Raw genomic sequence first — 26,635 nt, 5'->3', positions numbered from 1 at the left:
ACAGAGGGCGATGTGTTTTGTGGTAAGCTCTGTTTTTTAAATCAGCATTAATATCGCTTTCTTTCTCACTAAGGAGAAATGGGAAGGCTGTCAAAATATTTCTGGCAGAATGAGACAAATATGCAGGGAGAGAGCAAAAGAGGAGGAGGCGGGTGGAGAGATAATGGGGTTCAAACAGGGTGGGAGAGAGGAGGGGGAGGGCGAGAGAGACGGGGTGAGGTGTGGCACAGAGGGATCAGATATTCGAAGAAAATGAGAGAAGTGCCAAATAAACTAGCGCATGACGGGAGACAGGCAGAGAGAAAGCAGGAACGAGCCAAAGGGGACAGAGGCGGTTGCGTGAGTAAAGGAGAAGAAAGAAAGAGCCATAAAAAGAAGAAATGGCAGAACGAAGGAGGGCTTGTTAAAGTGGGTGGGAGAAGACTGGGATGGAGGGAGGAGGCAGGGCAGGGCAGGGAACGGACTGCACAAAAGAGGACGTGGCAGAGGTTATTGAGAGAATAAAGAAAGAGTGGTGTGGGCTGGAGTGCGATGCAAAGGGAGGGTTTATTGGGGGCAGATTATAGTAGACAGGGGCGGGACGAGATACAACAGCAGGTGAGACAAGCGGTGAAGTGAGAAGAGAGGTCCGTTCTCTAGAGTACGGGGAGCAAGACTGCACTCGAGTGAGATCCAGTCCCATGGGCGTTAGCGGGAGATGTGTGTGTGGAAAGGTCTGGCCTCATTTTCCATCAATCTCACGAAACAGTGGTGGGCGCAGCTGGACCTGTCCCAGGTGGCACCGTCCGCTGGCTCCCGGCTCCCTGCAACCATACCCTCCCAGGCTCCCACTCCTTAAAGGGGGCGGCTGGTCTATGGCTCCCTCCCTCTATCGCCCTTCCCTTGCAGCTTGTGACCAGAGCGCTGAGCACCGGGGCTGCGGACAGAGACCCCCCCCCCCCCCCCCCCCCCCCGGCCAGGCCTGTCATTTGTGGGTAAATAAACAGGTGCCAAGCAGCTCCCTCCCACGGGCAGGGACTGAAAGCACCCGAAGAGCGAGCGATGCATGCATTAAAAAGAATGACTATCTGGAAACCACGAATGGGGATAAATACACAGGTCGAATTGGGAGGGAACTAAGAACTACGACGTTCCCCTACGTTTTTAAAGGGATACTTTCTTTAGTTGAATCCCGTTCCAGAATAGTCAGATGCCCAGTAAAAGTGTGTTATCACATACCTTCTCATCCAATCAGAACAGGGCAGACACTTGTGACAGTTCATTGATACCACGCGGGATGCGCGCTCCAATGACAAGATCTTTCGGACAGATACATCGTATTTTTAAGCACATTTAAAATCCTTCAGCAAGACATGATTAAAACGCGACCACAAAAATAGCAACAGGAGCGTGTCGTTGGGTTAAGTAGGGGTTTCATGTGTTTGTAATTGTAATTAATATAGTACTACCTCTGACGAGGCGTGGGAGCACCTTTTGACGAGTATCGAGTGGCGGATAACAGCACATTGGAGGAAGAGGGGAGCAGGGTACCACTGGCGCTATAAACACTGCGAAGAGTGGATACACTGTCTTGTGGTGCAAGGGGTGGCATTCTGCCTGTGCTGTGGAGGAGATAATAACCCCTGTCCAAATGCTGGTGAGAGGGTGCTGTGCGTGGGTGAAACTGTGTGCGCGTGCTGGGCGGGGCTCTGCAGCGCACGCCCTCCCGGTCACCCGGGCCCTCACAGTCCCCAATAACCTCTCACCCACACCTGGGCTGCATCACCCTGTCCTTTCCCAGCTCAACAGAACTTCTTTCATGTCAGCCGCAGTGCCCTGGACAGGCCGCCCGCCCCCTCCCTGTCACCGCAGGCTGCCTCCTCGGTCATTAAAATCAGTGTTTTCTGCGATATACAAAGAAGGACCTTCTGCAGCGGATGGTAATTGCAGGCTGCGCTTCCCAGCCTCTCTCATTTGTGAGCGGTTTTTCGGCAGGCCGGTTCTTAGCGCCGCTCCAACATGTGTTTTTCTGCTCTCGTCTGAGACGGCGTTACTAAACTTAAAGCTGGCCGCGAGGTAGCCTCGGGGCTCCGAGTGACTCCGGCCCGTCCACAGCGGCAGCAGAGCTCACCCTGTGGCTAGGTGTCGCATACGTACATCACGCCTGTACATACTTCACGCCAGCTGAAAGCTTCCCTCAGCATCCCGTCAGAGCAGCGCGGGGCATCAGGTGCAGCGCCCGGGCAGTGAGCCCAGCACACCTCCACTCACACCAGACACACCTCAGGGGGCGGCCGCACATCACTCCGGCCACCAGACGGGACCCCCCCCCCCCACACACACTTAAGGAGGGACAGTCTCCATTATGGACAAGTATGTTAATAATATCTTTCAACTATTGAAACGAAGTTTCTTTCCCAAAACATTCTTCGTTCGAAAGCAATTCGGCTGTGCAAATGCAAAGCACCCTCTTGTCTCGCAAGCCCCCGTGCTTAGTTGAGCCTATCCACAGGTTGTCATGCAGGCGCTATGGCCAGCACCCTTCTTACCTGCGGCTAGTGCAGGAGGTGCGGGCGTCCGTCAGCCCTGCAGGAATGTGGCTTCAGGAGGGATGCACCCCCTCGGGATGAAATGCTGCTATCCAGGGCAGCGCCCCCCTTCGAGGCTTTTGTTGAGGTCCTTAAAAGCGAGGGAGCCCCGGACACCTCCCCACCAGCACAGCAGCCCGGAGCACTGACCGAGGGAGCGGCTCCTCCTGCAGGACACCGAGCAGTGCCCCCTCCTTCAATGGCTTCATGGAAACCGGGCTTTAGGAGGGGAGCGTGTGGGATGGGGGGTATAGGAGGAGGTACTTTACGAATATAGCAATCAGGCGGATAGAGAGAAGGGGGAGGGGCGGAGAGGAGACGAACAGGGAGGAACAGCATACCGCACACGGTAGATTGTTGGGCGGGGGTGCACCGCCTTCGGGCTGTGCCTGTGGCACAGTGTGAGAGAAGGGCAGGGACCAGTTTGCCTCTTTTATTAACGCACAGCTCTCCAAGGAGAACAGGGGTCGTTCCGGCAACACAAGGCTAGAAGAGGCATCCTTGAGTTAAACAAACAGAAGGGACAGGTGTGCATTTAAGGACAGTGACATTTGAGAAAAAACGAACCCCCAAGAGTCAAGGTTGGTGACTGATGGGTATTTAATCAAGTACAGCATAGTATCTTGTCGTGTAATCACAAAGATAGGGTCGCAGATGCCACTGAAGTTGCGCAGACAAGCACCACAGAGCTCGACAAGCACCACCTTAATGTCTGACGGTGGGGGCCGTTGTGAAGCCCGGCGGAAACTCCCGCAAACTGAGAGCCGAAAGGACTCCCAGACTGCCAGGCGTGGAGAGGCTGCGAGTCTCCGGGCTGAGGGCCTGGAGGCCAAGGGTGGAGGGAGGTGAGAGGGCGGATTCATGACGGCATCCGCGAGACAGGCTGGATGGCAAAGAGGACTGGCCTGCAAATAGAACGCTAGAAGGACCTCCGCAGAGAGGTCAGAGGGCACACTGTGAATGCTGCAAAGGTCCGAGTATGCGCACTGGAGAGAGGGAGGCTGAGAGATATCCATACTCCAGCCTCCAGGTGTGTGCGTGGTGGGTGATGTGTTCAGTTTGTCAATAAATAAAGGAGTCCCATAGGAATCATTCAATGTATTCTCCACCAAGGTATAACTGCCAGGATGTTTGTTTCCGGTCCAGGGAAGGCATGTCTTGGCAGTTCGGGCAGGACTGTTCCCATAAGGCACAGGGTCAGACTGATTTGCATATGGCCATGTCTGAACTGGGGTGGCAGAGTGAGCTAAAGAACAGTGATGGATTAAACCCAGATCTGTTGACTGGGTGTGAGTGTTTGATTGGTTCAGATGCTCCGTCCATCACCACCCCCTTTTGTACCGCTTTGTTCGTAAAAAGTTGGCAGGGTATGCTCAGACGTGAGTCCCTTGCTCACTTTGCCACTGGATTCAAGCAAGCCTGGCTGAAGACGGCTGTAATGCCAGAAACCGGTCCTAGGAAGCTTGAGTCCGGTCCAGGGAAGGCATGGCTTGGCAGTTCGGGCTGGACTGTTCCTATGAGGCACAGGGTCAGACTGATTTGCATATGGCCATGTCTGAACTGGGGTGGCAGAGTGGGCTAAAGAACAGTGATGGAATAAACCCAGATCTGTTGACTGGGGGTGAGTGCTTGCAACGTTCAACACTCCGTCCATCATCCCCTTTGGTTTTGCTCAGTGCGCTGTGTGTCCGTGGTTAAAGAATGGTAATGAAGCCCTGGAGTACATTTATGATCGCCTATATATGTTTTAATTTAGTTTGGGTGAAAACATATACCTAGGGCGTGATTTAGATCTTGGTGGACGGGTTACTCCATCACAACGGTGACGGATATCCTGTCCAACAAACTGTAAATCCCATTATATCCTATGGGATTTAGGTTTCGGAGGGAGGGATATCCGTCACCGTTGTGAGGGAATAACACGTCCGCCAAGATTTAAATAAGGGAGAGGATGTAGACTTGCGGCTAGAGCGGTCAACCTTGGACTTGGGGAACAATGTTCGAGTCTCGGCAACCACGCTCAACATTCTGTGATTCTGAGCAAATCACTTAATCTCCCTGTGCCTAACAGAAAATTATCATGTTCATCTGTAACAAAACTGGTGCTCATGTAAAGCCTCTGATACCCGATGTCTTCTTGCGTCTAGTACAGGTTTATAAAACTCTAAAAAAAAAAAAACCTTAGTCACATAAAATATATCATTATAAATTGGCACAAAGAGATGTGAAACCCGTTGAGACCCTTGGAGATTGAGGGCTGAGACTGTGGCCGCTGCCATTGCCGGTGTGCAGTCTCCCGGTTGAGGCAGTACATGTCCTTGAGGCGCTCAAGGCCGGAGTGCGGTGGGTGGCGTGTGCAGCAGGCTGTGGGCAGCTCGCCGGCGGCCCGAAGCAGATTTATTAATTTTCCACGTGAGTTCTGTCCACGTCTTCATTTTGACCGGGGACCAGAGCGCTGACCGCTGACCCTCAACCGCCAAAGCCGTACAGAGCCGAGTGAAGAGAACGAGGCCCAAGGCGGGGCACGGGGGAGCTGTGAGCGGTGCGTGAGACGCACTGAGAGTCGCTGCAGTGTGAGGAGAAACGCAGGCAAGGCAGCCGGCGTATGAGCCTCAGCTTTCAGCTGCAGCCATCAACCCATCGAATCGTCGAGCCCACAGCATCACTGCTAAAACTGCCAAAACTGGTGACTCCGTGAGAGCGAACGAGGCGAGGTGGAGAGGTGAGGCGTGGGGTGTGTGTTACGGGCGAGCTGCAGGGGACCAACATGTGAATCGTAAGAAACCCACAGAGAGTTGAGCTGAGCTGCGGGTGACCCCCCCCTCAATTCACAGTCTGCGGCAGGGGGCAGAGGCAGGAGCTGCAGGGCAATTGAAGAACACAAACCTGGGCGGAGAGGTGGTGGCAGAGGGTAAGCACAGCGGCTCCAGAGTGCTTTTTCCAGCTGGTCCTGAAGTTCTTTAGCGAGTCTCTCAGCTTTTCTGCCTCTCACAAACAGCTTTTGCCGCTCACCTGTGGATCGCACTCTGCACTTTTGCTTGCCACTAGAGGAACAGCACGCCTCCCCATTCAGACTGCTTCCACTGGAGTGAGCGTGTTCTGCAATCGGCAGAACCGGTCAACGCTCCCAGCTGGAAGCCGTGTGGGTCGAGGGCAGCGGGGGCTCACAGGATAAGGCTACCGACCGGGGGACTGCGAGGACCAGCATTCCTCAGCTAGCGCAGCTGGTGCCTCTTCCCCCGGCGGCCACGCCCACCGCCTACACGTACATAATTGACGTGATCCCTACCACAACGCGGGACGAAGACCGGGTAAAAAGCCGGCCGTTTGAGGCCGTTCGAGTACGGCAGAGTCCGGTCCGGGCTATCCCCCTTGGCCCCCTTTATTCTGCTGTTGGAAACACCCTTGTCACCGGCGCATGGTGAGGATACGGCATAATGTCTACACAAGAGTATAAAAGCAGGGCAGCAAAGGGGAAACTGAAAAATGGAACACTCGACAATTTTCTCACCAGAACAAACACTGCTATAGATCTGGAGATCAGTAAGATGCAGCATAGGGTCTCCATCGAACTCGATGCAGCAAGAAGACTATCCCAGGAGCTGGCTACTGCCAAGAAATCCTCGTTGGGGAATTTTGCCCACGCTAAAACACCGGATCGCACAATGGGACCAGCATCGATTCTAACGCAGGCAGTGATCCATTGCCCACCAGCCTCACCTCCTCCAGCCCCAGTAGCGAATGCTGGGTCTCCACGCCCAGCACCCTCCAACCCGAAATTTATCACTGGGCAGGGTGGGAGGGGAAGATGGGCCCCCCTTAACGACAATACCAACTGTCAATCCTAAAGTCATGAGTGCGAGGATTTCCCCTAATCCCACTAAGGGCTCTAATCAGAAACGGAAGCGTGAGACCGCCACTGCCTATTCTAGGAAAAAGGCTAAGGTAGCGAAGACACAGTTTCCCTCTCAAGTATTAGCCCAGCCATCCCACCCACTCCTTCCCGTGGGAAATAGTTGCCCTTCAGTACAGTATCTAGTCCAGTAAAGCCAATGGGGGAGCATGAGAATCTGATAATTGAAAGTGAGAAGGGTGGGGTACCACTTTGTATGATTCAAGGAAAGGATGTGGAATTTTTAACAATTGTGTGGGAAACGTAAAAAAAACTCCTTACCCCGTTGGAAGTCAGATTGTCTTGAATAGAAACCCAGCTTCTCGAGACTGAAAAAAGTATTCTAAATCTGGCCACCCTGACCCTATCTGGTAATAAACCAACTAGCCCACCAGCTGCAACCCACATTTCAACAGTAGCTGCTGTTACCTTACCATCCTCTCCGGCGATCAAACCTGTCCCAAAACCCCGGCAAAAGGTCCCTGCAAGTATCTCCACCAATAAAGTAGCGGGAAGTGCAAACCAGCTGACGGCCCCTTCTGTACCAGCTCCGAAAGTCCAGGCAGCCCCGAGGCCTAAAAATCGCGACACTTACCACGCCATCCCACAGAGAGATAAATTTACTAAAAATCATTATAGGGGTTATGTTGATCTTCCCCCAGACGTAAGACCTTATGTAGTAGTCCTCACGGGGGTGCCAGAAATCCCATACCAGCAGCAGGAGGACTTTGGGTCACTAAAAAATAAGGTCATCCACTGGCTTAATGTGAACAGGCCACTGCCCAACCACCTCAGAAGTAAAATTCTTATGGTGCGACGGGTCCCCTGGATAGGGACCTCGCACAAATCCATCTCAGGTGATTGTGTAATTGTCTCATTCGAAGATCCTAACACTGCACACTTTATTTACTCATGGAGCGGTCATGGTGCTAAGTCACCCATAGCAACTAGATCATTAACCTATTTCTATCCCCCACATCCTCATTCCCACATGGGGGAAAACTGGAATTGGAATACAATTCCGGAACGAAACTTTGTGCAGGGTGGGTCATCTAACCACTGGCAAGACAAATATGGAGGGTGGAATGGGGCTCCCACCCACAACAGATTCGGATGCCTTGAGGACGTGGATTGACTTCACCATTGGGCTTTCGATACCTCCTCTTTGACAGATTCGCACTGCTCTCCGTCTTACCCCCCACCCTGTTTTGTTTCACCAATATCTCACAGGGTTAATGAAACACTGGTACCATCTTCATATCTCCCTGGAGACTGCAACCAAACCACGGGTGAGACTAAGCACATAGAGAAGCAGGCTGTTGACTATCTCACTGAGGGTACATCTACTGACCACACAAAAGAAGAAGATGAGCTTACCATCCCATGCCCAGCTGATATGCCATATGCAACTTGTTCACTGGCATCAGAGGGTTTGTCCTCCTCTAACTACTGCCAGGGCAGGACAAGCAGGCGTCCACTGGTCTCTAACAAGGAGGGCGGGGCACCAAGTACACTTTCGATACTGTCTTGGAATGTGGCCGGGTTGGCTAATAAATTTGATTCCCCAGAGTGGGTGGAATTCGTTGAGGAATATGACATATGTCTGTTCCAAGAAACGTGGGCTAGAGAACAACATTCCCGCACAGGGTTCGCAACCTTTGAGATTGAGGCAAAATGGGGTGGGAGGGGACGACCGTCCGGTGGTTTGTCAATCTGGGTAGGTTCCCACCTTGGATGCAGGGCGAGAAACATTACAACCAACTCACCGGACTTCCAGTGTGTTGTCCTAGGTGGGCATCCGGTGTTAGAGTAGCATTAATAAATGTATACTCTAGACCGGTTGGCATTACGGGCACTTCAGGAACAATAGAGGAGTTGGCTGTGTTCCTCGACTGTGTCACCCTCTGCCCATCACTTATAATTGGGGGGGACTTCAACATCCAGTATGAGCCCCTCCCGGATCATCTGGATGGTGTAATTAATGAAGAGGATGATCTTTGGGAGATACCCACCTTGTCGGGCCCACCGGTAAAATAATGGTCACCCCTAGCCACCCAAATAATGTCCCTCACTCTATCCCACTCTTTGAGGGCTTGCAATGGTCAGATCAAGGGAGACATCCCACCCCAGCCCACCTTCAATAGACCAGGGCACGAATCACGGATAGACTACCTCCTGGTTCGGACAAAGGATTGGAATAAAGTGAGGGATTTTACTATACTTAGAAGGTCCGACAGTGGCCATAATGTACTGTCATTGAGGTTCGCTGTTCAGGGTATGCCAACGGCAAACACAGACAAAAACTTTTCATTTCTGGAAGGTCTAGTTGCATCTAGCAACAGACGCAGAATTAGATGGGCAACACTAGTGCAGAACCCCAAAAACACTCAGAGGCTATACGAGGCAGTGGTCCCTGCCCTTGAAAAAGTTAAGGATCTCTTCCTTCAGTCACCCACTCCCGATAATTTCAGAGTGCTTGGGAATATCCACTCCGAGCTTTGCACTAACCTGGCAGAAGTAATGAACCCGGTGGCCAGGACGAAAAAGGGAAAGGAGAAGAGAGCCACATGGTTCAATGCTTCCTGTAGAAGTGCAAAGGCTGCTCTCCTGGAGTCCCTTAAAAACCGGGATACCCCTAGTATGATCAGGGATAAGAGGATGGCCTACAAGCTCACCACCCGTAATGCCAAAATAGAATGGGACAAGCACAATTGGTCGGAAATGACGGCTGCCCTAGCATTTCATGATGCTCGTAAATTCTGGCAGATCGTCAAGCACGGTTCAGCTGAATCTATAGCGGCAGTAGATGCAAATATTGCTGCCACTGTGTGAGAAGACCACTTTAAATCCTTGTATAGTGTGCCGGATTCGGGCCAACCAGGGAACCTACTTGATTCACCAATGGTTCAATCTTTAGAAAGCGTAGTCAAGATGGATGGGTTTATCCTGGGAGAATTTAATAGGGCAATCTTGGACCTTGCGGCCGAAAAGGCGCCTGGCCTGGACAAGCTTCCAGGTGACCTTTATAGGCAGGAGGTCAAGATCTGGGCCCCTTACCTGAGGGTGCTGTTCAATGCAATCTTGAACGGCATGACGATCCCCCCGACTTGGCTGGGGGCAGAGATAGTCCCTATATTTAAGAAGGGTTTCGCCTCTGCTCCCAGCCAACTACAGGCCAATAAGCCTGGTAGATGTTTCTCAGCAACTCTTCACTAGGCTACTACTGGATCGTTTATCGGAATGGATGTCAGATCATGATATTCTGAGTCCATTCCAGGCGGGATTTAGAAGGAAGATCTCAACCATAGACCAGGTCTTTCGGCTCGCCCTCATTTTCTGGAAAACGGTACAGCTGGAGGGTGGCAGCCTCTACACTGTATTCGTGGACCTGAGGGCGGCCTTCGACCTGGTCCCCCGCAGAAAACACAGGGAGGTGCTGGCCAAACTGGGGGTCCCCGGGGGCTTGCTGGAATTGATCATCCATCTCCATACTGCCAACTTTGCCCAGGTGAAGTGTGGCAAGGAGGGGGCGCTGTCAAACCGATTCCCCGTCGACAGGGGGGTATGGCAGGGTTGCGTGCTTGCACCAACCCTGTTTTGCCTCTACGTCAACGGGGTAATCGCCCACCTCAATGGGGTTGCCAACTCTGACGCTCCTAAGCTGGCAGGCAGCAGGGTGCCGGCGATAATGTTCGCCGACGACACCCTGTTGCTCTTAAAGTCCCCAATGGGGATACAGCGTGTCCTAAATGGCTTTGTGGAGTTTTGTGGGGAACATGGCCTAGAAATTAACACCTTAAAGACCAAATTTATGGTCTTTAATCCCCCACAAAGGCTACGAACCGCCCCTACCATCGGCCAGACCAGACTTGAAAGGGTGTGTACCTTTGAGTATCTTGGGCTCTTGTTAAATGAGAATATGACCTGGTGCACACACCAACAGAAAGCACTACTTAAATTGGCCCAGTACTCGGGAGGGGTTATGAGGCTCATGGGAAACAATAGGTCACCTATCAAACCCGTCGGCCCACTACTCCAGATTTATAAGGCACAGGCAAGGGGGGCCGCCATGTATGGTTGCGAGCTATGGGGCCACGTAACGTCTCCAGAACTGGTGAAAAAGGAGAATAAGTTCATTAGGCAGGTGGTACGACTTCCGCCTAGCACGCCCCTTGTTCCACTGAGATTAGATTTAGGGCTGCGACCTCTAAGCGAATAACTGGCACTGCGTCCCCTGGCTTACTGGCGCAGGCTGTGGGCAGTTCCAGAACTGAGCAGTTATAGGCAGGGTCTACAGGGACTTTTAGCCATGCCTAACGCTGGGAAAATTAAATGGCTTAAATTTTTCAGAACCGAGTTGGAGGGTCTAGGCCTATCGTCACTCTGGTCTGATCCTCTATCTTCTTGCCCACTGATTTCCAAAAAGAGCTTGGCAAAGGCATACTACGACAACAAATTAGCGGCACTCTGTCGTCAGCAAACCTTGGGGACATTCACAGAGTCATTTTTATCTATTAAGGACAATTACAGATTCGAACCAGCCTTGGACAAAATATATCCTCCTCTTCTTAGGAAACTATATTTACAATGGAGGCATGGGACTCTCCCCATCAGAGCTCTAACTAGTAAGTGGAGTAAATCAGCAATTAGCTTATGCCCGGCTTGCAGAGTGGACAATGAATCAGAACTCCACATAGTCTTTTTCTGTCCGGCCTACCACGCCTCCTGCAAGAAATTGATTATCCCCATATGTAGGAGCTTGGGGTTCGCGGAGTGCCTGGCCGCGTTTAGAGTACTGAAATCAGATCTGACTGATCACATTGTCTTTGCTGTGGCTAAATATTTAGGTGCAATGTGGTACTTGAGAAGTCAGTACCTTAAGGCTGGACACTGATTATTGACTGACTGTAGAATAAAACCAGAAAATCTGTACATAGGAAAACTTTTATGTACCCGGATGGATTGTGATGTTTTAATGTTTTATTGTTTTTAATACTTATGAAATGAATTATGCATATCTTTTATGGTGATATAATTACCGAAAAAAAGATTTATGAAATGAATGAAACATGGATTTTAGACACAAACACATTAGGAGGTCATAGCAAAAAATACTAAGCAAGCAATATTCATATTCACAAGTTCACAATGCGTCATAACCATGATCACAAGATTGTTCAATGGAAGAGAAAAGTAGGTTATTGTCTTACTAGAAGATCATCACATTTCAGAATGCTGATGTTTTGGCTCCATAGTCTGAATATTGCACGGTGGCCTTCTTCAGGATAAGGGGGAACATATGGTTAGTTTTTTTTTATCTCTTAACCTTAGAACTTGTGACAAATACACTCATTTGCTATAAGCATTATATCCCCATATATGCTCTGGAAAATTTTGGGGCATATTTACAAGTGATGTGATGGCGTAGGGGCCTTGCCTTATTTACAAGGCAGCGTTAAGCCACTTAAAAATTAGGCACCCTTTCACGCTGTATTTAGCATGAAAGGGGAGGGCAATGGGTGTTGCTGTGGGCGTTCCACCGCAACACCCATTGATTTTGACGCTGCCCCTTATTTACAAGGACAGCATAAATAGGATTAAGGATAGGGAAAACCTGGTCTTAAATAGGTGAAACGAAGAGAAATGCATTATTTCTCCTTGTTTTTACTGTTTCCTTGTGTGCTGCCTTGGGCAGCACACAAAGATACAACAATGTGCCCATGATTGTTTATAAGCAGGAAGGTCTCCCTTCCTACACATAAACAATCATTAAAAAAAATGCTGTTTTCCAACTTCTATGTGTGCTGCATTAAGCAGCACACATAGAAGTTATAAAACAGCATTTAAAGATTGTTTATGTGCAGGAAGGGAGACCTTCCTGCACATAAACAATCTTTCCCCCAACGCAGACACTCTTGCACTATGGTGCAAGGGTGCCTGCGTTGGCGATAGGCAGCTGAACTCAGCGACATTGCTAGGGGAAACGCAAGGGTGCCCGTACTCCTGTGAATACGGCAAATCCCTGCGTTTTCAGAATGGAGAAGCGTGGCGTTAGCAATGTTTGCTTAACGCCATGCGTCTCCATTCTGTTGTAATATGCCCCTTAGTATCCTAGAAACAGCTCTAATCAAACATGGATACCTCTCAACTGGACAAACCTCCCCCTTCCACACTTGATTCTCAGTGGCAGCTGCGGCTGAGCAGTCAAGGCTCCCTCAGGGGGGATGTAGATACACGTCAGTGAACACAACTCATAACTCAAAATGCAAATAGTACAAACAATAACACTATCTCCAGTAAAATTCTTGCTTTTATAAGAAAAAATTGCATTTTATTTCTAATTGAACATATGGAAAGTGATACAATATTCAAAAGCAACAGCAAAATCCCTCTTGAGGTCGCGGCTCTACCAGTTGTCAGGCAAATTCCTTTGTCACCCTCTTTCGTGTAAAATGTCCAGGGTTATTCCCCTTCACAGGTGGCCACATCTGGGAACAAAACTATTAGGCCGTACTCAAGAGTTCTCCAGTCTGACATTAGAGGAACAATCAAAAGTGACTAAGGTGCTGCAACACCATTACTAGCAAGTCCTTCAGAGCCCAAATGGTCCGCTCAGCGTCTTACTCACTCTGGCGGTATGGCAGTTTTCAGCGGTGTAGTAAGTGTCCTCTCCTCAAGCACTCCCTAATCTAGATCTTCAACGGTGTTCAGACCACTCGCGATGGATGTGGCAGCACCTGGTGACGCATGCTCTTCCTGTTGACCAGTGCTGCTGGTCGGCTTCCAGTGATTGGAGCTGCTCCCGCTTGGCAGACACAAAAGATAAGTTGCTCCTCCCCATAACAGAATGGGTGGTTACTGGTGTGATCCTCCGGCTCCTGACTGGAACTCCAAGGAGAGTGCAACATCCTCACCAGCGTCTCAGTGAACCTCAGGGTCCTCATCAGGTGTAGATCATGCCAAGTGGCCCCAACCTGCTGGTCACAGCAGTTCTTCAGCCTAAACTCTAGGCCAAAGTGGGACCGATAGCCCCTCCTGGCATACAGGGTTGCCGCGGTGCTCACAAATAAGGCACAGACTCTCCTTAGGTGGCCACCCTCACTACGGCTGCCCCTCTTGGTATACAGGTTCACCAATCTCGGCAGTCGCAAGTCCTACACACTTGCCCAAACTCAGTTTACCGGTGACCCCCTTTGGCATACAGGGTCACAGTTGCAAGGTGATGTGGTGTGTTGCTTCCCGCCAAGCACTTCTGATATGGCTCCGAAGAACGCAGCCCTCTCCTGGAATATGAGGATCACAGAGTCGATACTGCACGTGGGCAATGGCCTGATTGGTGCACAGTCTCACACCTCACTCAGAGAATCTTTGTGCAGGGCTTCCCACTGGACCATGCTTCCTCCAATGCTCTCCTCTCCCCCACAGGGCACACTGGTCTTGGCAAGCAGACAGGCAATGGTGCTGCAGACTCCAAGGCAGGTGATCTTGGTGTCCTGGGCGATGTCCCTCACCCAGCAGAGTGACTAGCAGGCCATTGCCCCCAGTGATGGTCACAGACAGAATTCTTGCAGAGCTTTCCATTCTCACACAGCCCATCTGGCTGCTTGGCAGATGACCAATTTTTGGAGATTCAACCTCCCCAACTTATAGTCCTTTTCCAGACACCAAATGTAATTTAGGGTATGAGTCTTTGACGTTTTATGTTGGGGTTCTGCTTCTTTTGAAGTGGGCACTTCTTTTCATCTTCCTTCATGAAAGAGGTCTGTCACAGCAGGCAAGACCCCAAAGCTGATTGTCCACAACATGATTCACAGGAGTGACAAGAGTTCACACCTGGATGTAAGCCACAGTGATATGTGGATCAAAAGGCTGATCCAAGCCCCAGAACTGCTCTTTATGATTTCTTTAATCGGACCTCTTCTCCCTTCCTGAGATAGGTCCAGGCCCCTTCCCTGTGATGTATCACTGAATCAAAGAGCAGTCTTTTGAGGTGAAAAGGGACTTTCTTCCTTCCCTTTAGTGTGTGTTCCCTCCCAACTCATTGGAATGCATCAATCCACAAATCTGTCTCTTGGGTGATTCCTCTCCTCCTCATGTCTTCACCAAGCAGGCCCAGGGTTATCAAAACGGACCCCTGAGTCATCCTTACCAAGCACATTCACTCAGTGTACACTCTCAGCACACTTAGAGGTACTATTTTCTAAGATTTTGAGCTGTGTTTGTGTCACAAAATTGACACAAATCAGCACAAAATCTTTTTTAACCACTGTACGTTTAATGCAAAACTTGTTTTGCACGGTAAAATCACTTGGAAGTAATGCAAAGCAACACATAGCGCAGCTTTCCATAACTTAGCGCCAAGGGGTGTTTCATGGGTGGTGCATGGTGTATTCCCATTCAACCACCCAAGGTTTTTAACGCAAAACCATGGGCCTTATATATGAGGCCTCTTGCGCCGCCGGAACGTCACTTCTTGTGAGGCTCCGTGGCACAAGAGCCTGCTCAATATTTACAAGGCAGCACTAAGTGGCTTTTTTGGCTTAATGCTGCCTTGTAAATATTGTTCCCTTTAATACAGTGTTCTGCGTTAAACAAATGTGCAAAGGGTGTTGTTGGGTGCATTCCCAGCAACAGCCATGGCTTTGTGACAATGCCCCAGATTTATGAGATATCATAAATCTAAGGAAGTGCTTAAAACGTACGCCTCCCCAGAGGAGGCGTATGGGAGTCACAACGAGGAGAAATAACTTTATTTCTCCTAATTTTTCCTTTTTCAATGTGTGCTGCACTCTGCATATTTGGCTGCTGCGCTGTGCTGCATGACATTCAGTAAAACATCTGGGCGTTATTGTTCAGCACTGATACCTCTATGCATTGTACCCTTACATGTACCCATACCTCCAGCATTCTCACTCAGTCTATGCATGCTGTCCAGTACAGAAGCTTTCCTATCTTTAACTAGGGTGTGTTATTTCAGCACACGCCCTGCCAGCACACACACTCACTATGTGCGCACTACACAACTCTTCAGCTTTCATGTATTGTACTTCACACAAGCACAGATACACGCAGCACATGACTTATCCACACAGGCAGTGCATCGCACTACATCTCTGATATAATGTATTCCTCTCAAGCATACATACACCGAGCGCATGTACTAACCATACATGCCCTGCACAGTACTGCTCCATCCTTGTAGGGTACCCTTTCCAGGCATACACAAAATCAACTCAGAGTCACTATTGCTGAGCAGCACTCCACATCGACCTAATTTAGACCAAGGATGAGTTAAGCACAGATCAGCAGAACATTTAAAAACGCCTCTCTCCAGTGACTTAGGGTAAAAAGGGTTCTGTTCACTATTACTAATCACTGTTTGGTATGCTGCTACTACCGTGCAAGTGCTGGATAACTCTTGGTGAAGGCAGTAGTATTCCTCTACTATGAGGGTAGCAGTAGAACTTTGGGGTTTCCTCCCGGTCCAACAAGACTACAATCCGTGAGACAGGCCTATGTCATGGTACACACACATGATTCATGTTCGCCTTTGACAAAAAATCAGCATTACGGGTCGAGACAGCCACTGCCTTAACTTCATCCAACCTTTCAGACTCCAGTGCTCTGCCTCCCTCTCCATCGTGCACACCCCCAGCATCTGCCAAAGGAACAGTGCAGGACGCTGCTTCTCCTACCTCGCAGAAAAATCCTGGGATGATCTCTCCCTTCACCTCTGGGCCTCCCCCTCCCTTTTGGAATTCAGTAAAGGACTTAAGACCTGGCTGTTCAACTGATCTGAACAGCTACACTCTCAGTGCCTGGATACCCTTGTGGGTGATTAGGCGCGCTTTAAAAATTTGGTCTGATTAAGACAACAGTACGGTTGGGCACTCAGAGTGCCCAACCGTACTGTTGTCTTAATCAGACCAAATTTTTAAAGCGGTAAACGTCTCTTACCATGCAGAGAACTTTTTGATCCCATACTTTTCGATCCCATTACAAATGAGCATATCTCACATCAAATTTGTATCCAAGACCTAGCCCATTACTTACCTAACACTTTCACATCTCAGTCCTTGAAATATGAGGTGTGTTCATCTCTTACTAGGCAGTATATGGCCTAGCTAAACTCACAAAAGACTTCTTTTTTGTCTTCCTCGCTATCTGATTTCTCCAATTCTCTTTTGTCCTTTGCTCAGCTCTGGGTTTGTACAAGTGGTGACTGGGCCTTTTCTTATGTGGCCTGTAGGCTCTGGTCTACCTTTCAGGCCTATTGCAATCTGGCTCTGGTTTTTGGTGATCAGGTTTGGCACTATGTTGCTGTTTTGTTTATCTGCTTCCATTGTTCGGATTCTTCTAGACTCCTGTTTCCTGCTTCAGGGATTGGCCAATTTGTTTCTGTTCTTTCTGGCTTGTTGACCCTGTTCTCTGCCCTTCCATTCCTTGGGGAATAGAGGGGCCCCAGTGGACCTGTTAACCTTCTTCTGCTCTTTTCCACTAACTTTGGTTTGGCCTCATAAGAGCTCTGGGGTGTTTGCCCTGTTGTTTCATTTGCCTATGTTCATCCGGGCTTCACTCCTAAGGTGATACCATGTTCTTTTCTACAAGGCGCTTGTAGTGCTTCAAGGGTTTGTGTAACGGTTGGGATTGGGTAGAGTGTAAACTACCTTGGTATATCCTTATATTGTAAGGACTGAGATAAGAGAGGGTGAAGGAGGTAATGTGCTGACTACTTGTCAGTGATTTTCATTATGCTGATCACCTTTCTCAGTATGTACCTTCTTTCCTCACTTACCATTGTCATGCCCTTGATCCTCATTACTTGGGTATGTCCCGATTTATTTTGGGCTGCCTCCGCCTTTACGGTCTTTCATAATGTGGAGGCGTGTGAGGATGAGGATTGGGGAGGACGATAGAAAAGATCTTTTAGAGTTTCACTGGGTCACGGGGTACATGGAGGGAGGTGGAAACACCTCATGCCATAATTACTGGGATGTGGAAGGGTAACTAGAGTAATGTATGTCCATTGTAGGCAATCAGCACATTCTTGGCCTCATTTATGAAAAGTATTGAAACGGTGCGTGAAGGCAGCGATGCAACACTTTTCAGTGCACCCTTCTTGCGTCATGATGGATGTGCCATATTTATTGTATGGTTCACCATGTCGCAAGGAATGACAGATATGTCAGGAATCCTGACATATCTGTCAACACAAAGCCCATGCATTGCTGGAGTTATGTCATAAGTATGATGCAACTCGAGCAATGCACAGGAGAGGACTATTCCCCATGCACTGCATAAACCTTATGCCTTCAGTGGGTCAGGAGTAAGGTTAAGATGCAGTAGCATTATAGAAGTGGCGCAGTGAAATATGATAGATTTCACTGCACCTCTTCTACAAGGCTTTTTCACGTGGGAACACCCACCCTGCATACATTATACCTGACACCATAACAATGAAGCAACGCAGCTCAGCAACTAAAGTGACAGCACTGCATTGCGCTGGAATGGAGAATATCCTAGTGCAATATTTACTAAGATAATGTCCTGCTGCTCTTTGCCTCTGTGCAGTTGCGCAAACAGGGTGCCTAGTGTCACATACAAACCTTTGCAAAATAGTATGCGTAATGTCTCACATAGGCTTTGTACTGGAAGGACACCCTTCCAATAGAAAATACTATGCTTTAACTAACTTCAGACCTTTTCACACATTGAGGGCCAGTTTTACCAAGGACTTGCAATGTCCTTGTATGACGGAAATCATCACAAAGTAATGCAAGTCCTCAAATGGAATTAACAATCCCATGCTGACTTTGTAAAGAAATGTAACGCAGCGCAACTCCCATGCATTCCCCCAAGGATTTTAATGCATGCAATTCCAGATCTACTAAAGGCAATAAACATGAGCTTGTGCCAAAACAATGTGCTTACCAAAGAGAGAAGTAACAAGGAGAAATGCCTTTATTTCTTCACCTTATTTCCTTTTTAATGTGTGCTGCATCTTGCAGCATACATGGAAAGAGGAATAAACCTCAAGAGTTATGCAAGAAGGCATACTTACTTCACAGACAACAATCTTGGCCGTAAAGCAGGCATCTTTGTGCCATGGCGTAAAGGTGCCTGCATTGGCAAAAGGCAGCCACTAGTGCCAGCAATAGGAAAGATGGAACAGCACCATATCTGTATAAAAATGTTGCAGTTCAGCTTTCTTCCTTTCACGCAACACAGCGCTGCAGCTTCCATGGCTGCGTTGTGTGAAATGTTAGTAAATATGCCCCTGAATATTTGCTGTACAGTTTCACACACATGCAATTTGAAAACATTGCTACATTTCTCCTTGCTAATGCCTGCCTCAAAATGTGTTATTATTTGACACAAAGCCCTGTCTGCTAATTTTAGTAGAAAGGTTATGCATAAAAAAACAATGGTTGGTTCCCCATGGGATGCCCTTTTGATGCAAAGTAATGCAAGGCAGGGCAGATCACTATTTGTGCTACTTTTAGTGCACCTTTACAGTGCAAAAAAAGGTTTGCACTGGATAGCAAATATTTGGGGCACATTTACTAATATGTCATGCAACATAGTGCAACAACCAAATTTGCTGAACTGTGTTGCATGTGAGTGGGAGAGCAAACCAGCCTCATATCTAAGAGCCATTGCATTGGTTGTCTATGTCGCTACACTGGCTCTCTTTGAGTCTGCCTTGGTTCTCACATGCACACTTGCAACATAGTGCAAGGGTCTATGTTATGTCTAGCAGAGGTTTTGTACTGGAAGTATACCCTTCCTGTACAAAATCCTAAGCTTAGACTAACTCTAAACCTTTCCCACACTGGATATGTACCATACAATGTGGGAAGCATTAGTAGAAATACATTCATTTCTTCTTTTTAATGCAAGTCCTATCTACGATTTTCAGAAGATAAGGCTTTGTGTCAGCACCCATGGGTCGTTGAACGGAAATGCACATGTGCCACCCATGGAATGCTTCCTTGAAACAAAGTAATCAAAAGAATAGCAAAGCACTATTTGCATCATGTTTTTTATCACTTTCCAGATCAAAACAAGTTTTGCACTGAAAAGTCAAAAGTTTACCAAGAGTTTGCATCAGTTTGCATCACTTTTTTAAAATTTTACACTGGCCCAATGCCTTGAAAAATCTGCCCCTTTATCAAGACTTTGATCTGGTTCACAATACTTTGCACCAGCACAAAGTCTTTATAAATCTGCAGCAAAGTTTCAAGCTCCTGTTGAACCTACGCCTAGATATGTGCGGTGTCAAATAGAATCTTTTCTCTATGAGATACCCTTCTAACCAAAAGGGACAAGGTCATATACAAATTAAAACAAGAAAGAATCCCTTTTGTGTCACACACTCTCAGGGCCTCATTTATGGATAGTGTTGCATCGCTGGGCAAAAACAGCAATGCAACACTTTTCATACCACCATTCTTTGCGACACCATTGATGCGCCTTATGTACATTATGGCGCACCGTCTTGCAAGGATTGGTCAGATACGTCAGGGATACTGATGTATCTAGTAGCACAGTAATGACGCATTGCTGTAGTGTGTCGGTAACGTGACGCAACTACTGCAATGTGTCATTACACATTGGGCGATTCCCATGTAAAAGGCCTTGCAACATTCCTCACGCTTTCTTGAAGCAGGCATAAGTATTGTGACAGGGTCAAGTCGTAGGAGTGGTGCAGTGAAATCTCATAGCCACTTCTAAAAGGCTTTTTTACGTGGGAACGCCCACCCTGCATACATTATACCTGAAGCAGTTATAATGAAGCGTAGGGCTTTACAAGGTGATTAATATGCCTAGATGCGTCACTTTGTAAATAGGGCACCGTGTGGTGCATTGTTTACGCTGCCACAGCATCACAAAAAAGTGACTCAATGGCATCCCAGGCCCTCATAAATAAGTGCCTCCCTGTCAACAACTTATGCCAATATATGCCTTATATTGTTAAAGGGAAATCCACCCTTCTCTTTCACGCACTACACTATCTTAACACTGAACACTGTTTATGTAAAGATGTCTAATTTATTCAATGTAATCTAATCTTTATATATCCAAAAGTACTATCATAATTAAACCATAATGTATACAATATTTCATTAATATAAATCAATATTATGTCTATTCTAAAAATGCAAAACATTAGTCACACTGTGTACAAAATATCATCAGAAAAATCTCTCTATTATGTTTTAAAAAGGTTTATTCTAAAAATCTTTTTTAACCTTTTCGATCACAGAGGTGACAATGATTATTTTAAATATCATAATGTATGTTTCAGGCATTTGACCGAGAGTTTCTATATGGCACGTCTTTCAGATACTTTAGACCGTTACCCGATGGCTCTTGTTGACTGCCAGTAGTACTTGGTGCATTATACTGCCTAGCAGAAAGGATGCAACACTAGTTAGAATTCTGGCAGTGTCTACAACCATATAGTGCTTGACATTATTTGTTCATTGACCGTGCATCAGACTTATGTACGGTTGGGTAGATTGTTTACTCACTTTCTCTGCCCCATATTTGACCAACGTTATGTAGCCTATGTTATACATTTTAACGATACTCGCTTTCCAGTTTGACATTTTTCGGTTTTTGCACTTGTCATTACAGTGAGGGAGTACCTGCCGTTACACCATTCTGAACATTGGCACATTTTGCTTTGTTCAGGCACAGCATCTCCTACTTTCTGTGCACTTCATTGGACTAACCCATCGATTGAGGCTAAGTCTGTAATATCCTCTCTATTTTCACGGTGCTGTTTTTCAATGCTTGTGATTTCACTTCTTCATAAGGCACTTGCTGCTATCATCTATGGCATGTTCTCTATCTCACAATTCGTTTTTACTGAATACTACTACTTGGTACTAGGATCTATTTTTATACAGTTTTCTCTACATCTCACACCTTTGGTCTGTATAGTTAATATTCTGCTATCTGATTTATAATGTGCACTATTCGCGCCTGGGTTTCCATTGGTCGTTTTCACGGATTTACTGAGATTCGTTCACAATCTTTCTGGTAACCAAACAGCTAAGTATTTTATCACCATGTCATTGTAACAACAATGTAAGATTGTGTATGTATCCTTTTGCAGTCTTGAAAAAGTCTCTGTGACAAAACACGTGTTGGCTGCTTGTCTGTATTGGATATTACGGGGCAGATTTACAAGCCCCTTGCGCCAACTTTACGCCACCGTTGCACCACTTCTGTGACGCAGCGTCGTCGTAAACAATGCACCACATTGCGACATATTCACAACGTGACGCATCTAGGGAGATGCATCACGTTGTAAAGCCCTGCGCTACATTATACCTGTGTCAGGTATAATGTATGCAGGGTGGGCTTTCCGACGTAAGGAAGCCTCGTAAAAGAGACGCAGTGAAATCTACAAGATTTCACTGAGTCACTTTTACGATGCCACTGGGTCTAAACCATACACCTGCTTCAAGCAGGCGTAAGGAGTGACGCAGCAAAATACAAATAGGCATTCCGAAGTATTGCTGGAGTTACGTTGTGCTTGCGACACGACTCCAGCAATGCGTTGCCTTTACGCCAATAGATGCGTCACGCATCTATCAATCCTTGCGCCACGGTGCGCCGCATTGTAAATACGACACATTCATGGTGGCACAAGGTTTTTTTTGCATGACGCAAATTAGCTGGCGCATCTCTGCTGATATGCAGAGATGCTCCAGTTCTTGTAAATCTACCCCTACGTGTTTGATGCAGGAAATGTGAATAACACTGAGAAGAATAAATACGACCAACACAACTTTGAACTTTATATTACTTTAATACTGGCCCTACACCATAAATATTGGACTTCTCTGTGTGCTTCAGGACTTTTGTCTTCATTAGTTTGCCAACCTAGGGGTCTTTCCAGTTCTGGCTATCTCACTCTAGGTGACAGGGTGTTTGTACCAACAGAGCACCAACCTCATTAATTTGTTGTGGTTCCATGTAACTATTTCCCTAATTGTTGTATGGCTTGGGATGTGCGAATATTGTGGCATAGCCGCTACAACATTGTGTAATGAATATAAAACCTGGAGGGAATGGTGGCCAACCTATTAAGATGGTAGGTTATTTCAGTACACATATTGAGTTTAGAAATAAACACATAGGGGCACTTTACAAGCCCTCTGCTCCATCAGTACGCGATTTTATGTGACGTACTGGTGGCGCATTTTACTGCTCCATATTTACAAGGACAGGAAAAGCCACCCTGCATGACTTTTCCTGTCCTTGTAAATATGGCCCCTTTACACGCAGCATTTTGCGTAGAGGGGGCGTTCCATGGGTGTTGCTGTGGGTGTTCCCATGCAACACCCATGAAACCAGACACATTTCAGATTTACGAGGAATCGTCAATCTGGAAATGCGTGTGAATGCTATGCCTCCCCAAGGGAGGCGTAGGGAGGTGCAACGAGGAGAAATGTTTTCATTTTTCCTTGTTTTTTCCTCTTTCAATGCGTGCTGCATTCTACAGCATGCATTGAAAGAAGAAAATGCCTGTAGTGAATGTTTTTGTGCTGGAAGGGGCCCCTTGCTGCACAAAAACGATCTCCCCACGACGCAGGCACCCTTGCACATGGTGCAAGGGTGCCTGCGCGGGCGCATGGCTGCAGTAGGGCGCCAGCACAGGGGGAAGCACAGAGATGCAACATATTGTTGTAAATATGTCACATCCCTGTGCTTTGAAAGTGACTCAGTGCAGCACAGCCAAATGGCTTGCGGAATGTCTTTCATTTTAAATCTGCCCCATAGTAGGTAAGCCTTATGTTTCTGTTCTAGTAGATGATCTAATTGCTTTGCCGCACCAGAAGCTTTTGATTGTAACTATCAACCCGAAGGCCAATCCACACGTAGAGATTCATGAAATTGACCCTGGATTGACAGATTTAGGGGCTGAGTATTAATTGAAATGGGATTTCGGGTTGGCTACGGTTTGCACCGAAGTCAGGCCGGAACCACCACTCTAGTCAGGATAAGGGAGTTACACTCCTAAAATAACCCCTGCTCACCTCCTTGGAACTTGGCACGAGCAGTCAGGTGTATCTTAGAGGCAGTGTGTAAAGAATTTGCACATAACCAACAGTAACACAGTGTAAGCACTACAAAGACACCGCACAAGTTTAGAAAAATATCCAATATTTCTATATACTCAAACAAGACCAATTACAATAAGAATCCACAATACCGTACTTTTAAAAATAGTTGCGTTGCGAGATGTGTCGAAAACACAGTTCTTTGATGTCGATAGCTCTGTCCGGGCTATCACGGTGTCGTGAACAAGCAAGTCCATACAGTTCTGGCTGGCCGCAGCATCGCGGGTGAGCTGCGGTGTCGGGAAGATCCGCCAACAGTACCTTTCAGAGATGCCGGTGGTCAATTACCTCTCATTGTCACGCCCGTTACAGATTGATCTCTTCTCTGATGCAATCAGGAGCGCTGGCGTTGGCAGGCGTCGGGTGCTGCAGTGCAAAGTGCAGCGGTACAGCGTGCGGTGCCCTCAGGTCGCGGTGCGAGCAGCAGCTCGGTGGCGGAGTCAGATGGCGTCGTCGGTGAGACCAAGGTCGTGGTGTGAGATGAGGCGGTGCTCGTCACGGTGCTGGCAGCTCACGGTGCAGCAGCGGCGTCGCTGTTGATGAAGCGCTGTCGTCGGATGACAACTGGAGTCGATGATACCGACGTCGGTAGGCCAAGGCTGCAGTGCGGAATGAGGGCGATGCATCGTATAACTTTACGAGCGGTGCTCCCGAACCATGGTGCAAGCAGCGGCGTCGAGTCTGGCATGCAGCGGCATCGTCGGGATACCAAGGAATCATCGTGAAGTGAGGCGGTGCGGAGTGCGGTGCCCACAGCTCGCTGTGCGAGCAGCGGCTCAGTGGTGGCTTCAGCAGGCGTCTTCGGTGAGAACAGGGTTGTGGTGCCGCGTTGCGACGGTGCCCTCTGCGGTGCCTTCAAGACACGGTGTCGGCAGCGGCATCGTAGACGGCGTCGGGTTTGAAGTCTTTGATGTTCCTGAGACTTTGTGAACAGGGGGCAAGCTCTACCTCAAGCCCTTGGACATACTCAGCACAAGTAGAGAAAGTTCAGTCCAGTCCTTTCTCTGCCCAAGGCAGAAGCAGCAACTGCAGGCCAACCCAACAAAGCAACAGCTCCACAAAAGGGGCAGTACTCCTCCTGGCAGCTCTTTCAGCTCTTCATCTTGTCAGGTTCCTTGATTCAAGCGAATTCTAAAGTCTTGGGGTCTGGGCCCCAATATTTATAACAGCAATTCCTTTGTCCTCTGAAGGGAGAGGGGCCTGGACCTAGTTTATACCAGTTCAGTGTGCATTCTGCCAGAGTGCACCTTCTTTCTTTGTCTGTGTGGGCCAGGGTCCTCAGACACACCACAGGAGGTGGAGCCAGCATTGTGGAAGGTGAGCTCAGCCCTATTCAGACCTAGGCGCTACTCCTTCCACCCATCTAGGTGTAGATGTGCCTATTCAGCCCGGTTGAACCACCCTGTCTCCCCCAGCTCCTGTCACTCACAAACCAGACAGACAATACACACGCTAGCAGAGGCAGGCTGGATGGTTAGACCAGAAAATATCTACTTTCTAAAAGTGTTTTTTTCAAACACAGAATGTTAAAACCAACTTCACTAAAAGATGCATTTTATCATTCTGAGTTCAGGCATACTAAACTCGAATTTCTATCATGTTCTCTGAGTCAGGATCATAGGATGTAATGACCGAACTGCCCATTCTGGCCTATGGCGAACAGATAGCCTTGCAATAGTGAAAAACAAAGTAGGCTGTAATTCACTATCAGGACATGCCACTCACACCAGGGCATGTCCTTCCTTCTACATACAATGCACCCTGTCCTTGGGGGTACCTTGAGCCTACCTTAGGGGCGAGGCACATGTAGCAAAGGGAAGATTTAGGGACTTGCGAGTGTGTGCACTCGCCAAGTCGGCACGGCAGCCCCGGGCTACGCTCAGGCTCTGCGATGGCAGGCCAGAGTTATACTATACGGGCTGTTTTCGTTGGTGGCACAATCCAGGGCTGCAGCCCACCAACAGCATTTGATTTATAGGCCCCGGCACACGCAGCGCACTTTACTGGGGACTGACACATAAATCAAATATACCAATAATGGAAATACCAATCCATAAGGCATTTTATACAGGAACACTTGCACTTTACCACTGGACCGCAGTGAGGAAAGTGCGCAGAATCATTACACCACAAAAACAGAGTCAAAACCGGGAGGTCAGAAAGCAAAAAGTCAGGGGAAACACACCAAAAGATGCCAAGTCTAACAAGTATCAGCTATGATTCTCTGTTTACAAGCTTTTGTACCTTGTATAGAAAGTTGGGTTGTGACTGATGCCAGTTCACAAGGTCTGGGGGCTGTCCTTATGCAGAGACGTAATGGTGCCAAAAGTCTGATTGCCTGTTCATGTCACATGGCTCTGAAATCAATGACTCTGTAATCGAGAGAGAGGGTTTGCCCATTGTTGGACAGGCCACGCGAAGGGCCGCTCCCCCTCTGCCCGACCAGGCCCGAGCCCGGTCCCTCAAGTGTCACACACCACCACTTCACGTTTTCCGTCCCCTCCGAGACACTTGCCTCTGAACATACCGACCTCGTGGGCCCGATCCACTACCGGCCCGCGCGCCCAGCCTGGGCGCCATCTTGGACACTCCACCACGAGGCCGCGTGGCCCCCGATCGACCCCAACCCTGGGCCTGGCCAGGCCTCAGACATCCCGGCACCACCATCCACCCAGGAGGTGAGCGGACTACTTGGCAGGTCAATGGGAGAAAGAGGTGTCGATGGCTCTCCCCCACCAGGTGCCGCTCGCCCACAACCTCCCCGGGCGCTGGCTCCACCCCCCTGCTGGGTGTCTGGACTCCTTCATCCCGGACCCCCCGACCTCCAAGTGCGAGGGTCCGGACATCAAAGGGCACCAGCCCTATAACTGGGGCAGCTCCAGAGCAGGAAGGCAGTTGTATCCTGGAGTCGAGAGACGCAGAGAAGAACTCATCCTTGACGGGCTACTGGCGCTGCCGTAGCTCTGCCTTGCGAACCATCGTCCTGCCTGCTGGCGCTGCCGCAACCTTCGTAACCTTCATCGTCGTCGGGACCTGCT

At 48.4% G+C, this 26,635-nt stretch overlaps 1 protein-coding gene across 1 annotated transcript in view; it reads right to left on the bottom strand.

The window, feature by feature from the left end:
- PRSS35 (serine protease 35) overlaps positions 1–2,768 on the bottom strand; it is a 39,846-nt gene extending 37,078 nt beyond the window's left edge. The window contains exon 1 of the mRNA XM_086926557.1: positions 2,529–2,768. The gene's annotated coding sequence lies outside the window, so the exon portion shown is untranslated. The remainder of the gene's footprint in view (positions 1–2,528) is intronic.
- Positions 2,769–26,635: the final 23,867 nt, after the last annotated feature.

This window comes from Lissotriton vulgaris, chromosome 6, assembly GCF_964263255.1.
Source record: "Lissotriton vulgaris chromosome 6, aLisVul1.2, whole genome shotgun sequence".
Classification (NCBI taxonomy): domain Eukaryota; kingdom Metazoa; phylum Chordata; class Amphibia; order Caudata; family Salamandridae; genus Lissotriton; species Lissotriton vulgaris.
Note: the sequence above shows the minus strand (reverse complement) of the source record. Positions and strands in the feature narration are given on the sequence as shown.